At 34.1% G+C, this 17,555-nt stretch overlaps 1 protein-coding gene across 1 annotated transcript in view; it reads left to right on the top strand.

Annotated features, from left to right (window-relative positions):
* Positions 1–17,555, top strand: part of LOC121114586 (phospholipid-transporting ATPase VD) — a 267,528-nt gene that overhangs the window by 93,147 nt on the left and 156,826 nt on the right. The gene's annotated exons all lie outside the window — the stretch shown is intronic.

Here is a 17,555-nt window from a genome sequence, read left to right as displayed (position 1 = left end):
GTTTATATCAATTTTTGCTTCCTCTCTTGCCATAGCTGATTGTAGCTGATCTAATGAAACGGCATGATCATTATTCTTTCTCCCTTCTAAAACACTCTTCAAATTATTAGGGTTACCAGGTTGCTTTCGTTTTCTTTTGTTTTTTTTAACCTGCCATTCCACACTGGATTTTCAACTTTCATAGGGAGGAATGAATCTATATTAATAAAGTTTATCTGTACGTTTTTATGAAAAATCGTCCTTATGATCTAAGAAATAACAATTTTGTGATATTTGATATAATTTTATAGGCGTTTTGCATGTAAAAGCGAGCTTGTATACAGCGTGTACTGTAACTAGTGCTCCCCGATGTATATCTTATACATATTATTGATTGAAGATATAGCAATGTAGTCATCTACATAAAACTTCGCTGGCATTCTGCATGTAGCATCGAGCGTATTTAAATAAGTTAGTGCTAGAGATGCATAATGTACTCCCTGACGTACCAGTCATAAATAAAGTTGAGAAGTTTGCAATGAAAAAACTACGTTTAAGAATTGGAAAAGGAAAAAGGATTGTTGCGTGTGCTCTTTCTTCTCTTTTGTTCATTATTTAATAGGTCGTCCTAGCGTTAACTTCTCCCTCTGAAGTAAGCATTATTGACTATCTTTGGTGTCAATTGTTTTATATATATGAATTTAAATAGAATCATAATATTTTAAAAGGTTCTCCTTTTTATAACAGTTATTCATATTCTCCCCCCGAAAAAAAAAAAAAAAAAAATCATATAAGAGGGAGCTGATACAAGGGTCTTAATTAAGTAGTACCATATATCTCACTCTCGCCTTCTTCTTGTGTTCTTTTTTTCCCTACAAAGAAATCAAATCTAGTCAAACCCCCAATTTTTTATATTTTTTCTCAAGCTCTTATTATTATTTTTTTCATTTTTGAGGAGAAAACATCTAAGTATTGAGTAACTCCCTATAAATAAAAGTGTGCTCATGAAAAGCAATGCTAACATTTTGTTGAGCACTTATCAACAGACATTGTCAATTCGACATTGCCTTATTTATAAGAATTAAATAATGGGCTTGCTTTTATAAACATATTTTTATTTTACCAACTTAGCTCACTCCGGCTTAAAAATATCCATATTTTTTATAATTCTGACAAAATTATTCATTTGGAATAAAAATTTTTAAACTCTTTCCTTTTGGTCACTTCCTTTGATTTGATAACAAAAATATTCATAAAAGAACAAAAATAGAAACACAAAAAATCTCTGGTGGCCTAGAGTCATAATGAATAATTTTATAAAACCAAAAAAGTACATAATGTGGGGTTTGTCTGTATTTTGATTTTTTTCTTTATTTAAAGAAAAAAAACCCAACTATTTAACCTCATTTTGTTTTATTTTCTTTAAATAAATAAAAATATAAATACTGACAAACCCTATTAAGAAACGCCATTGGTTTTTAAAATTATTCATTATGAATATAGGCCACACTGATTTTTAAAAGTTTCTATTTTTAGTTTTTTTTTATGAATACATTTTTATTTCGCTGTAAAACCCCGCTTACTGTATGTTTAATCATTTTTATTCCTATCTGAATAACAGCTCAGAATTATAATTAAAATTATGGATATTCTTTAAACGTCAGTGAGCTAAAATAAAAATAAAAATATGTTAATAAAAGCAAGATATTTAATTTCTTGAGATAAGGCATGTCGAATTGACATAACGTTGACTAAGTGTGTGCTCATGAAAGACGGTGTGTTACAATAAGGTGTTTGGTTGGGCGTTATAAGTGTAAGTCCTTGTTGAAATTGAGGATCAGGGGCGTCCACAGGATAATATATATATTTTTTGTTAAATTTGAAAATTTAATTTTTTCAAAAAATAATTATTTTTTTTGTATCTTTTAACTATCCCTTGAGGGGTTTGAACCGACCACAGCACATCCCCAATCTTCCTTTGTATAACTCCAGCTATCCATTTGGACTGGCGGAGGCCGTACCAACGGCACAACACAGCCATTTTGATTTTAAATGTTTCCCTTCATCGTGAAGGAACAGAAAGAGAATAAGTAGGAGAAGAAGACGGAGGAGGAGAATAAGAATGAAGGTATCCATCGAATCGTGTACGAAAACAGCGTGCACCCAACAGTTCAGCCGGCGTGCTCCCACACTCTAACAGTGTTGCCCTGTAGGCAAATAAGTTTTGCTCTAATGATGCTCCTAGATTTTTCTTTATCGCATTTTTAATAATTCGTACTCCTCTCTCAGCTTGACCATTGCACTGTGGATGATATGGGGGAGAAAAGGGAATGGGCTACCCCCCATTCGGACATCTTTGCTTTGAAAAAATTGCTTGTGAATTGTGCCCTATTGTCCGAATATAATATATTCAGGAAAATCGCGAAAACCACGCAAAAAGTTGCCTAAGCGTAGGGTCTAACGATTTATTCGTCATGTACGCCGCTTCTATCCACTTGGACCCAGCATCCATTAGCATTAAAAAATCTTTTCCCTTTATCTTGCCCTGTAAATTCCACGAAAACTCTCACCCATACATTCGCAGGCGAGAAGGGAGTGAATTGTGACACAAGGGCAGGAGTACTCCCCTGGCATATGCGACATGCCGATACAAAATCTTCAACATCATTATCAAAGCCGGCCCACCAAATGACACTTCGAGCCACAGACTTCATCGTTATCACTCCTCGATGCGTCAAAGGCAACTCTTCCATAAACTTTCTTCTCAAGGAAAGTGGGAGGATTAGGCGGACAACCCAAAAGAACAAGCCATTCTTGAGGGACAAACAATTCTTCCTCTGAGAGTAGGCCCTGAGGGGGGCACTGTCACATACATCCGTTTTAGCAGCCTCCACAGAGCTGCAAAGCTCTTGATCCTCTTGTAACGCGGACAGGAGCGACGATTCAGAAGAGCATGTGCTAGAGATAGCTCTATATTGTAGTAATTCTGTGTGGTCATCCAGACACAAACGATCGTCGAATATAATGTTATATTTCTTTTTTTAGTGTTTCCATATGGGATTCCGTAGAATCACCAGGAGGTGGAATTGCTCAGCTCCTCCAATCTGAAATCTAGGTAATCACAAAAATCAAGGATTGGTTGCCCAATATGAACACAATAAACTTACGAAGCACAGGATCAGAACCATTTCATGGAACCGACAACCTGATATAGCCCAGAGTCTTGACCTTTCCCCCACCAAAACCCTCTATTGGACCAATATTCTTGATCACCTTTGACGTATCAACCAGATGTTTCGGTAAGATATTCACGTTCGATCCAAGGTCGGGTAACAGTTTTACTCTACTCCCATTTATCCTAAGGAAGGCATAGGCCCTTTCCTTTTCTCCATCATTCAACTGGAAAGAGATGGACGAACTAGACGGCACAGATGGTGGACAACATACTCTAAAATGGCCATCTTCCCACACTGGGAACACTCCTTGCCAAACAGAGGGCATTTTGACTTCTGGAAGACATGGCTTCTTCCACAAAACTTGCAGTTCCTCTGTCCATCTATGGATCAGCCTTTTGTGTCGACCTCGTCCCTTTCCTTTGGAGCGACGGAGACCTTTTTCCCTTTATACTCGGATGTCATTACAGTTTCACTCGATCCCATTTGTTGGACGTGGCTGATGGAGGTTTTCAAGGATCTGGCTAATGGCAACGCGTCTCTCTCGAAGACAGTTTGGCGGAGGCGTGGGGACGACCTGTTCTTAACCACCAAGTCGAGAATAGTTTAATTTTCGAACGAAACTTTACAGTTCCCACACGCAAATCCACAAAGCTTTGCCTGGCCACGCAACCGAGTTACGTTATCATCCACAGGCTCCCCGACTCCCTGTTTCATCGTAGAGAGCCGGAAGCGTTCAAACAACAGACATTCCGTTGGAGAGAAAGCATGCCGAATTACCTTTACCGCCGAGGTGAAGTTGTCCTCCTCAGGCAAAGGGGCAATTTGTATGGTATTGAACCATTGCTGGACCTCTGTCCAAGTACAGTGAAGCAGGAGATACTTTTTACGTTCCGGGAAACAATTCACCAAACCAGGACACGTAAATCTTGAATTCGTCCGTCCATGACGACCATCTATGGCCCTTTCGTGCACCATCAATCACGAATGCGGAGGGCTGCCGTGCTCTCAGCTGTCCCATCGTGCCTGAAGCACCATCTCCAGAGGCTTGAGCCCCATCATTGAAATCGAAGGCCTTGGGGTCACAGCCACATACACTCGATGTACTCAGTCACTAATGCCAGGAGTTCATTTTTCTTGTTACCCCTCAACTCGTCCTCACTTCCAAGTTCCAACCTGAAAAATTCGCATCTGAGCTGCAAGCGTGAGCCTCGGTATTAGTTTTACCATCTTCCATCTTACCATCTTCGTCGCCACTTTTAGTGTACTGCGAACACTACCAACAGATGGAAGTAACGGACCGGAGCAAAGCCAATAAGAAGACCTTTAGATTGAGGGTACAATCAAACACTGAATATATGTTCTGTAAGGGATTAATGCTAAAAGGATGTACATAGACATAACTACTAAAATGTATAAACACGTAAATTCTACTTTATAAAGAGGTAAATTACTATCTATTTAAAACAAATCCCTACGTCATGAGATAAAAGTAAATCCAAGACAATATATAACAACAGCCCCTCCATCTCCGCTAGTGGATGTTCTTAATCAATACTACTAAAAGAAGAAAATGAATACTGTATTCTACTTAAAGGTATGCCTCAATACCAGGGCCGTCGCCAGGTGGAAGTGGGGTGTCAACCCTCGCATTTTATGATTATTGAGTTGGAAAAGTGGGACGTCATTCGGAAAATTGGATGTTAAATATGTATTCTTAAATTAAGTTAAAAAAAGTTAATTTCATTTTTTACTTAAAAAATTTCCCCCCCCCCCTCCCCTCTAAGAAGAATATTTGAGACAGCCCTCCACAACGCCACAAACATATATCAAAATTTACACTATATATTTCAGTTTACAAATTTTTTTTTATATTCTTCTAACATATTTGCAGGGGTGTCCGTAGGTGGTGGGTTGGAGGCTTTGCAATTCTCCACAAATAAAGGAACTTTTGCTTTTTACAAGAATTTTTATCAACAAAAGCACCGCAAATTCCACTTAAAGTAGCAAAAATCTATTGTCAAAATTACAGAATAGATTATATTTAATAAATGTTATATAGGGGCCGAATGAAGTCTCATAAATTATGTTAAAGAAAAGGTTTTAAGCTATAAATAACATTATTAAATATTTCAAATTATCCCAAAAATTTAAATACAAATTCTTGAATTAACCGAAAGATGTTTATGAAATAATAGGGAGTAGGTAAGTTGATACGATGTAAAAAAGTGGGACTTATTTTGTTGTTTTATTCATGTTTGTTCAAGATTGTTTTTGTGTTAACTTACTACATACCTATCTACAGAGCCCTGCAGCTAAATTTGGACGAATTTTATAGCCGCGAAGAGCAACAACAGTGATATCTACAAGTAGCTTTTGTATCTGTAGAGGTTTTGTAGGGTTTATTTATAACTTTCCAAGAAAAAAAACAAAATTCCACTTCATGAGGATGGAACACCAAAAAAGTTTCGCTCTTATTGAATTTCTTTGCGCAGGACAATCTTCCCCTGACATTATCAGACTCCCAATCAATGAAAAAAGAACCGTCTATGCCATCATCAGGAGGTACAAAACACGGGGTATATCTAGCAGGTATAAGCACAGTCCCCAGAGTCACAGAAAGATGAACCACCCGGTTCCTGACCAAGCTTTGTTTTCCATCAAAGCTGACCAAGCAAATCCATATCCATCCTTGCCAAAAACCGCCCGGTGTATTAAAGTACCATCTAAAGGGCCATCAATGAGAGCTTGTGGTACAACAGCTACATCCTAAGGGTGAGATACCTGTTAATAGATTCAATGAACCTCAGCAGGGAGGCTAGGTGCAAGAAGATCCTATCTTCCTTGGAGAACACTGGATGACATTTGGGGATCTTCTCAGTTGAGAAGATATTCACTGTTGAAACGAAAAGAAACAGCTAAAATAACAGATGACATCTGTTGGAAAGAACCTTCTGAAATCTCCAGGTCGAAGAACTCAGCCACCGTGATTAATAGTGAGTGTCACGTTATGCAATCTTACTTCTTCAAGCCCAAGCAGAAGGTGAACAAAAAGGTTTGTTTGGACATGCTTAAAGACGCAGTCAAGCCCTGGACAGACAAAGTGACAGGAGGCAGAAAGTACACTTTCCAGCAGGTCTCTAATCCCTCACATAAGGCCAAGATTGTGCAGGAATGGCGTATAGATAGTGTGCCTCATTTTTGGGAATTCAAGACTTGGCCCAAAAACTCATACGTGCAAAAATACAATATCTTCAAAAAAATGTTTTGCCTCCAGTATAACTAAAATAAAAAGACAACAAATGATTGAGTAGTGAGTGACTGAGTTTAGTTTAAAAAGTATTTTTTTACTTTAATAAAAATGAGAATACAACGAAAACCGCTGGAATTCACAAAATAAAGCTAGAATGAATTCATTCTTCATAGGTTTAAGGTCTAGTATATTCTTTTAGTTCTAATTGAAAACATCAGTAATCAGTTTGTATCTCAATACAAACTCGTTGAATCTCAAGGTAGTACTGTATAAAAGATGATGGAAAGGTTGGGAGATAAACCATGAACCTATCTTGTATTGGTAACAAGAAATAACCTTAGAGATGGACATGTATACATAAATAAGAAAGTGGCGATGGAACTATGGGCCCAAAAATTCTATAGCACACCATTTTTTTAGACAAAGGATACGGGGTGCATAAAAATCTTGTAAATGTTTTTACAACAAAACTAACATGTGTCTAAATATAATTTTCAATGTCCCAGTGTTCCGTTTTTTTTTTTTTAAATGTTCCTTTAATTGGAGTTACACTGATTAAATATAAGTAAACATTATAGTATTACATTTACTCCATCAAACAAGGGAATCTTTTGGTGAAATCCATATACATAAGCTATATTTCTTTCTCTAGGAATTACCTGTATGCAAACCTACGCACATTGAGTTGAAGAGAATAATTTCTCTCCAGCGCAATATCCATGAGAATAATTTCTCACAAGCGTGCTGTCCATAAGCTACGGCGATTCCATTCCTCCTTCAACAACTCCCTCATGGTCTTCCCCGGGATATTTAGTTCCATTGAGAGGCGATGTTGAAGGGTTTACTTCAATCAGAGCTAGGAGCCAATATCTTTGCTGGTGTTTTTGCCTTCCTGATCTCTTTATATCACTAATAGTCGTTTCTCTTTTACTCCAAATGTCCCCAATCTTGTACACGGCCTTAACCTTCACGCTGACCCTCTCACGATATCCTTGTGCTTATCACCTGCCTCGATCTGCTCTACGATTTTTGTGTGTGCCAACAGCCTCCATTCTTAATCGTAACAGCAAACGGCTTGTAATTTTTGTTTATATCAAGCTAGTGACAAAATTTTAACGCGGAAAGATTTTAAATAAATCCACACAACTTCTGTCAAAATTTCAAGTCTGTGTTTGTGCTCAAAACTGAGTCCGTAAAGTCACATCAATGGATTTCCCCGCACCCGGTAATAGTAATATAATAAAATTGTATGGTTAGATGATTATTACGTCGCCATTATATAATCTACATGCAAATACATTCTAATGCCGTTTCCTACTTTGTAAACATTGAAAAGATAAATAAAACTTTTATTTAATACCTACTGGCTATCTATAAAGTTCAACTATAATTAAATTGCAGCTAGTTGGGTAAATATTGATTAAATTGCTCCAAATACTGACTCAACTCTAAAAGAAATAAGTTGAATCTTTTCTCACAAAAGATTCGAATACATAATTACTATCTATGTACCTAAAGGCCTTTTAGTACATACCCTAATTACCTACTCATTTTACACAAACACACACTGCTCAATAATAATAAATTAGCTTCTTAGACATGCTCATAAATTAAAAGAGTAAATTAAAGCTCTTGCAAAAAATACCCCAACCAAACAGAAAGTAAAACAATTTATTAATAAATAATTTTACCTCTAGGCAATGAATACTTCAATGCAAAAATATTATTTTTTTTTACTTACAAAATAGAGAAAAATCAATGGGTTTAAGAACAAATTATTATGAGCAAAATGTTCATAATTGAATTAATGTTATAAATCAATTGCATAAATAGTTTTGAGAAAGGAATTTTATTAGAAATGGGAGGAAATTCGATGTGTTATAATTATTATATATGTATACAATCACAATACCCGAACATCTCTAAAATCCAAGTTATTATATTGGGTAGAGAATAGCTATAAGCCATGTTAGTTCATTCCATAGTCTTGTGAATAGTACACGTCATCAGAGTAATGTTTAATATTGCAGTGAGAAGTTGTGTGCACTGTCGTTCCTCGGTTACGAGTGCATAAATTATGTTGAGAACATAGGAATGTACATACATGTTAGTAATAGATAGATTTGGATCCATTTCATTTCTTGTTCATCTTGCTAAATATCTTAAATTACAAATATTTTGTTTATAACTGACAAAATTATTTTCTACATATAACTAATGAGTCATAGATGTACCGGAAGGGATGTCAGGGACCTCACATGACGTACTTGGTGAGCAAAAGTCTTAAAATGGCGTCCGTCTCTTTTTTTAAAAAGGATCAAATAGATTTGCGATTCAATGAAGATCGTCTCACAGCAGTTGCAATTTTTTATTGAGGCTAATAAGATGGATGAGATAATTAACAAATTTACGAAACAAAATGAGGCTTGCAAATATTTGCTTCTTGAAGTGTGTTGGTTCCATAATTTAGTGATGTATGAAAAATGTGTAAAAGATAATAACAATCTCACTGAGTTGTTCTTTTTGTCATTTTGAACAGACACTCGGGCTGAAAATAGATTGTGACGTTTCCCTAATGTCAGAGCTCCGGCACGTAAATGACTAAAAACTACCTATAGCTATAAATTATATCTATATTTATAGTCTCTAGACTAAAATGACTCAATAGTACTTACTCTTATTTAGGCCATACAATATATGATTGAAAAATTGTGTGTTGGAGTCGGGGATTTCATGTAACAACTCCACTGCCCTGATTGTATCCCTGCCAATTTGAACAATGTTTAGGGGGGAGCAGCTTAGCTGTGAGGACATTTTATTAGATCAGCTATAAGCAGCTGTAAAGAGTGTGGAGAGGGATATCGAAATAAACAAGGATATTGGGAAGAATTATTCCGATGTCGATCCTCAATTCCACCCTAACTCCAACAAAGACTTACAATTATAATTCCTTAACAAATATTCAGGATTATTCTCCCAGAGGCGTCCGCAGGGGAGGGCAGGAAGGGTTGTAGCCCCCCGCCCAAAAAAAAGGAATTTTTGATTTTTACTATAAAATTTAATATTGTAAATTTAGAGAAAAAATTTCAAATATAAAAAAATTTAATACTTGAAATTTGAAAAAAAAAATTTAATACTTGAAATTTTAAAAAAAAATATATTATTTGAAATTTAATCAAATTTTTAAATTTATTTCCAAGAAATTAAATTGTCTATGAAAAGCTGTGGATCTTTTTAATTTTTATCCAAAACAATTAAAATATATTTTTTTGTGAACAGCAAAAGATTTTCGAAATTGTTTTGACAAAAATTATATATTTTGTTAACAGTTCTAGATTTTTTAAATAAAAAAAAGTTATTTAGAAACGCAATGAATTATTGTAATTTTTTGTGAATAACTATGAATTTTTGAATTTTTCTCCGAAAAATTTTATATTTGAAATTAAATTTTTATGTGGACAGCTTGCGATTTTTGGAATTTATTTCCAAAAATTATATTTTTAGAGAAAAGCTAAAAAATTTTGAAATTTTTTTCCAAGAAATTTATATTTTTTGTGAATAGCTGTAGATTTTTTAAAATATTCCAAAATCCAAGTCCCCCCTTAAAAAAAATATATATATTTATATAATCCTGCGACGCCCCTATCTCAGTTTTTTATGAGCACACTAATGTGTCATTCAGTTTCTTATACAACAATATGATATATTGTATATAATAGAAAATTAAGTTCACTCCTCATGAATTAAATAATAAGGACAACAGCTTAGGAAAAGAAAAAAAACTCGTCATTTTGCCAACTTATAAAAAACGAAGGAAAAATATCTAAAAATGCATCCGATTTTGATCAATAGTTATAAGAGTTCATTGATTAACTTGTTTTAAAAATACGTAGAAACTTATTCCATTCATGATTTGTTATAATAGTTTTCTGTTCATGTAGAATTCATAGAAAAAAAAGGTCTCTATACAATTTTTTTGTTTATTATAAGAAATTTCTGCTAATCAATCTATTAAAAAAAAACTACATTTGTAGAAAAGTCAGAATGTTTAAAATTCCAAAATTGTTATTAAGAGGAAAGCCCAGAAGACAAAACCAGTTTAAGCGTGTGTGGGGCCTGCTGGAAAGATAAAAATGCGGGTCCTATATTAAAAAAAATAAAAATATTATAATTTATTCTTAGAATGACATTTTTTACAAAAAAATTATGTCGATATTTGATTTATATTTATTTGTGTTAGTTACTTACTTCAACCTTAATTCAACCATGCAAATTTATTGTTATTATTGGGCCTATTTCAATATATGCATCAGGTTGAATTATCTGAAAAAATGTTTAAAAATGGCATGTATACATTTAAAATTACAGTAGATATAAAATATTTTTAAAATTGGCCAATTGGTTAGGGCCTTTTTAAAATATTAACCAATACCTGGTACAATACGTGAGTAAAAAGCTTGAATTTGATGGTATGACTAGTGTAAAACGAAGGAGAAGCAATGATTTTCAATGTTTTTACGTTAATTTTGCATGGTTGAATTAAAGTTGAAGGAAGTAACTACTAACATAAATACATTTTTTTAGCAGAAAAAGTATTTTTTTACTTCTAATTTCGTCTAATTCTTCATCTTCAAATTGGGCTCCCAAAAGATATGGGCTCTCAAAACATAAAAACATTGGAAATCATTGTTTTTCCATAGTTTTAGACTGATTATAGCATCAAATTCAAGCTCCTTACCCCCAAAAAACAGATCATTCTTTCGATATTTTATTTTTATTTGTAAAATATTAAATTTTTGGCTCTGCACCATAATTTGCCAGAATGAACTTATTTTAAGAAAATAAATATTTAAAAAAAAAAAAAAAAATTTAACAGTAATTTCGTGTCACATTTTTTAATCCTGATCAAAAAAAAATTCTTGTAAAACAGATAAAAATACTTACTTTTGGGGAGGGACCTCAGCCCCTAAGCCGAACCCCTGCTAACGCCCCCCATGTTAAAATAAGCAGATCAACTCTTTACTTACAATTTTAAAAAAAATGGGTTGCCTGACTTCTATTTCAATTTACAATAGTTCCCTCCTACCCCAAAAATTAACATTTCTAAATATTCGAATAAGTTAATATGATATAAAAATGTTTTATAATAAGGATTTTAATTTAAATGTATAAGGGAGACCGCACACCATATGGTCACCCCATATTAAAATCAAATGAAATAGGGACTACATATTTAGTTGTGATCGGACGATTCCAAATTCTCAATCCCAATTCCGATTCTTTAATATTAAAAACAATAGTTAGAAAATACAATTTTGCTGTCAGGGGCGTCCACATGATTATATTCTAGGGGAGGAGGAGGCTTGGTTTTTAGAATATTTTTGAAAAAAAATCAAAAATTAAATTTTTTTGGGGAAAAAATTTAAAAATTATACTTCAAATATTAAATTTGATTTTTAAAATTTTTTTAAAAGTCCATAAATATTCGAAAAAAAATGAATTCTTTTGAAATAAATTCAAAAACCAATGATTACCCTGAAAAAATTACATTTTTTGACAAAAATTCAATAACACATGACTATTAAATTAATGTTTGTATTTTTAAAATGTGTTGTAGCTCATAATTAGTTTCATATGTACATAAAATAATCCCATGCTAATTCAGATTATGTCTTATCTGTTCATAATTATTTAGACAAATATTGATTTAAGAATATTATATCCTTGCATCAGAAATGCTGATTGTGAAAAAATTAAGAAATGGGATGATCTTCAGACGAGTGTAACCGGATCAAATAGTGTAATTAGTGGATAACTATTGACCGAATATTATATTTCTCTATTAAAAAGATTGACTTAGAATCATCAACTTCCCTATGTGATATTAAACGGGAGCTACTTAAATGTAGATAGGTATTTCATGACGGGGGTGTTTGAGTAATTCGTCCTATAATTGTATGTAATACAATGTTTTAAATTCCACTCTCAATTTAATCCTCATTTTCCAAGTTATGAGAGGCTTTATTCATAAATTTTTGTCGAAACCTTAGTACAGTCCAGATTTCAATAGCTGAGTGATCCAATTTTTAACAATGATACTATCTGTTAAAATCTTATGAATTTTTTTTTTTAATTTCTACTTAGTATAATTTTTCTCATTTTTGAGTCATGACCAGACAGAGCATATTGTGTTAAAAGGGAAGGGGGAGACCAAGCAAAAGGAAGGTCACGCTCACAGTATCCAATCTGGAGGAGATTTAGAACTAGTCTTGTGTCGGTCGTTATTTATTCGTTCCAGTAGAGTAGAGTCTAACGACCGGTCCTATCAGTCCTTAAGCTCAATCCTTAACCCTTGTTCCTTGGAATATGTTTCCCCTTCTTCACCCTAACCATGAATTGAGACAATAGACACGTGTTACTCCCTCGCCTCTTTTATTTACAATGATCTGAAATAAACAACCAGTACATTTTAATCACAGATTATTTCATAAAAATTCAATGGTTTATTAAGCCAAATAAGATATACCGTATGCGTCATACGTCCTTGTACACTTTTTATACAGATAATAACCTTTAAAAAAAAACAATCTCCTTTTAGGTTTCTATTGAAAAAAATGAAATCAGCTGTAGGTCTTTTGGGAGTTCCAAAATACAGTAATAGAAAAACTTTGTCAAAAAATCGTTGCTCACATCAAAGCCGGTGACAATCCAGGAGTGACTGCAAGTCACTTCCAGATAAGTAGGACCACTGTATACAACGCCAAGAAGCTCTACAACGAAACCGAATCCTTTGTCAGTCGTCACAGGACGGAAATACCAAAATTGGTCCGCACAGGGATCCTCTTAAAGAATGTGAAGGCGATGACAGACACAAACCTCAGGGTTGACAAAATGGTTATCTGGTGCATCGAGGATTTGGACTTCAAGTCTAGGGCGGTTACAAAAGTTTAGGGTTTGACGGCTTTATACAGCAAAAGAGGCTTGAACGATAAAAGATCCTCCTTATAAATTGAAGAACTCCAATAGGAAAGTTTTAATTTTTTGGATGAAATTTTTTTCACAGTTGATCCAGTCAGCAACACACGCAGCATTTGGTACATATTTCAAGACCTCCAAACACGCCCTCCTGGTATAAAATTCACCAGGTGCACAAAACACACAGCCAAAGACTGGTTCATATGGTAACGCGTTTCCACCGATGTGGATAAAAGGGACCTTGAAGGCCAATGAATATAAAATTATATTTGCCAATAATGTGTTTCACTCCCTCAACGCAGCCTGCAGCATGGAAAATTGGGTATAGACATAGGATGGATTTTGGCTCAAGGAGATGTGCCCACCCAACTCCCCCAACCTGAACCCACAAGACTACTACATGTGGATTGCCGTAGAGAGGAAGGCCAATGCCCACTACCAAAGCAGCGTGGAGGTCATTAATGCCAAGGGGGAGGAGGAATGGGCAAAGATTCCGGCAAACACACTCAAGAAAGTATGTCGTAAGTTTCGAACCCGCCTGAGCTCTGTATTGCAGCTGATTTCTGAATTTTTGTAAAATAATAGAAATTATAATATCCTTCATCTCCTTTTTTATAATTTTTTTTTTTTGTATAATTAATATTAAGCCTAGTTTTCTCTTTCTTTCTAATAAAGTAGAAAGTGTACAAGGACCTATGACGCATACAGTAAATATATACAATTATAATAATTCATTATACTGTAGTAGGTATGTTAGATTCAACAATAATGTAAATTAGGTGACTTTTTTATGCTATATTTTGGGTACAAAGACGAATGAGTATTCAAAATTCCACCATAATCTTTTAAAACATGAAGTACCCGTTATGTGGCAGTTTGAGTACTTTTATACAAAACATTTATCTTCACTTATGTCTTTTTAATTCCCTCGTGAACGTCAAAAAATGTTGACATCTTCGTGTGTAATCAAAGGATTACAAAGAGACTGAAGAGAAGAATGGGACATGAACGTTGATAACGAGGCTCGAGATCTCTGTGGTATATTGGAGCTATGTTTGCTTGACCTTGCTCCATGACTATTGCCTAATTGGGAAAGACGATTTTGAAGTGGTGGAATTTACTTTTTCTGGAGCCGTCAAGATGTTAAAGTTACATTTGCACATCTGCCTAAATACTACGGTTTCTCATTTCCTGGAAAATTTCGCCTTGAGCCCAAATATGAAACTATTTTTTTAAATTTGTAGGGATCCAGGGAAATATAAGGATCCAGTTAGTCGGATACCAAAATATATACTGAGAAATTTAAGGATTTATTTTTATATTTTAATAAGAATTTTAAGCTAGTTCTACCTAAAGCTTTACACCAAGGTGCGAAACGAGGACCCACGTGATCAAAAGCTGAAAAATGTATTGGTGAATAGGTTTTTTTTTCTTTGCTAGAGGTACTGTCTAGTTATTATTTGGAGATATAATTAGAAGTTATGATGTTATCTAATATATTTTACTTTTCAGAAGATGTTCATTCGAAGTCCGAAAGACGGACATAGCTTCACTAGAGAAGATTTATATACTATGGAGTTTTGTTAACCCAATAATTTCTTTATTCTAGTTCAAAGATTGTGACGTTTATTCTGCGTTATTTTTTCATATATAATTAATGTAAAAATATATTTTTTATATTTATATATAAGTCAAGTGTCGAGTCATAATTCCCACTTCTGACAATAATTAACAATTGTATCTCAAATTAATATTTATTATTATTATAAAAATCAATAAATTGTAGTTGTATAATTAAAAAATCCGGCCTCTTCTCTTTGGTGGGAAAATTAAAAAAAGGATGAATCAAAGAATAAAATAATTTCTTTTTTCCCCACAGTAATTTTAGAGTGTGAGCTAGGCGTTCAGGCTAACAGTCGCGTTTCGATACTTGGTTTAACGCTTTAGTCCTACCTAAAGAGACTCTAAGGAATAAGGGAACAAACATATAATAACTCTTTAACGTCGGACAAGACTTGTTTGTATGGCGCTAGTATCAAGGCAAAACCTCAGTGGACTTAAAACAAAAAGGATGACTGAAAACATAATGAAATGTGAAAAATCCAAGCTCAAAACAAAGCTTATATCACAAAAAGATGATGTTACTGCGTAGTTTGAACTTTTCGACACAAATTTGGACTTCTTCTCAGATTTCACAATTTCAAATCCTCTCAGGGCGCCCATGCGGACATTCTTGTACATCTCAAATAGTCTCTATTAATAGGAAACCTAAATCATCTCCTTGAATTCTTATTATAGGTTTAAAATGGTCTAACTGCGCTTTATTCATAATTCGTGTGGGGTGGGATTTTTGTGGAGAAACATAAGAGGGTTCTCTTTTTTTTCTCCTCGCGCTCAATACCTAGTCATTTTTGATCGAGAGTGTCTAAATGAGTAAACAAATTTTATACACATGTTGTTTTTTATTATTTCAACCGTCTTGTCTCCTTTTTCCTGAATGTATTTTTAGTCCTACCTGTAAAATCCCAATTCTCATAGCCTTCATTTGTATAACTATTACCCATAGAGACAGGACGGGTTTTGGGCCCGGATCAGAAGTAATCAGGTATAATATGAGTAAACTTGTAGTATCCGAAAAGATATGTGGCCCATACTGGCTCTGGCTACCCGAACTTTTAGGGCTCATAGCAAGATTTGACGGATTTTTTGGAACTTATAAAGCTTATAGTATTGCAAAATATTTAATCCTAGTTATAAAATAAGAAGATATCATCTATATCGAACGTAGCATCCCTAGTTGTCTTGATTAGTGCTGGGAACCACATCTATGTACATAAACAAGTGCATCAAATCAATATTCCAAATGGCGTTACCTTATTCACAAACACAAAAATTTACCTTGTATTTCGTTTTTAGCTGTCGATATTTATTCTTCTTCTTTTCCTCTGATTAGTATTTGTAACATTGATTGGTTGGATACCAATGAGTTTTTATTAAGCTGTGACTAGTTATCAACTATTATCGAATCAAAATTCCAGAGTTGAAAGAATTGGCCGACTAATAATTGATTTTTGACCTTTTTTTGTTTCTTTTTCGAGGAGAGATTGTGAGATTCAATCAAGTTAATGACGAATATAATGTGATTGCAACAATAATTATAATAATAAGTAATAATTAATTATGTTCCAAAAGTAATCACATTGGACTATTTATTGATTCGGTATCAGTAATCTGTTAAAATGGGTGCTAGGTCATTTCATTCCCAGTAAATTCATCCCTGTAAAATTCATTCCTGGACATTTTATTCCCACTTTAAATATGGGTATAATACGGTTTCAATCCAAAGATTAACTTAAACTAGGTGAGTGTAAGTGATCCTGGAGAAGGGTTCGAGCGGCTGGAGCATACTTGCTTATCATTTACGTAGGTATAAACTGTGAGAAGAGATAGGGAATAGGGATGATAAAATCGATGTGAGTGAGTATTAGTAATTATAGACAATCGGGAAGAGTAATGACGTCATGTACTTCTACTTCCCTAGGTTTGAACAATATCTACGGATCGGGATTTCAGTCCTACTCACTATTTAAAACTTATGATGACGTCATTTCTAACTGATTCACACCATAAATCCTTCATATCCCTATCCCATCCATCATAAGTCATCAGTCTTTTCCAGTGCCGACTGTCGAAGACTCCCTACATACTCAAAAACTACCAACTGGTAGTATACATATATAACTGGTTTTGACAATATGACGTCATTGAATATTAAAGTGGGAATGAAATGTCTGGGGAGGAATTTTACTGGGTATGAAATTACCGGTCACGGTAAAAATGAAACCTTTCTCATTTTTCTCTTTTATTTAGGTCCGAACTTTGGGTAAAATTCTAATAATGTTAGAGACAAGTATCTGTCTAATTTTGTTATCCGAAAGTTTGGGTTCCCGAAATATTATCCATTATTTACATTTCAAGATGTGAATCAACCCAAATCTGAGAAAATGTGAATCAGTCTTATTGTTTTTTAGAGCTCCTGGATCTTTTTTTTTTTTTTCTTAAATTCCGTAACCTTATCCAACCCACAAAAAAATAAGCAGTTGATGAATAAGCTAAACTCGGAGAAATTCCGTTAAATAGTGGAACCTGAGAGAGAAACCATACTACCTACATAC

The sequence above is a fragment of the Lepeophtheirus salmonis genome, chromosome 3 (assembly GCF_016086655.4).
Source record: "Lepeophtheirus salmonis chromosome 3, UVic_Lsal_1.4, whole genome shotgun sequence".
Lineage (NCBI taxonomy): Eukaryota > Metazoa > Arthropoda > Copepoda > Siphonostomatoida > Caligidae > Lepeophtheirus > Lepeophtheirus salmonis.
This window is presented reverse-complemented; position numbering and strand designations above follow the sequence as displayed.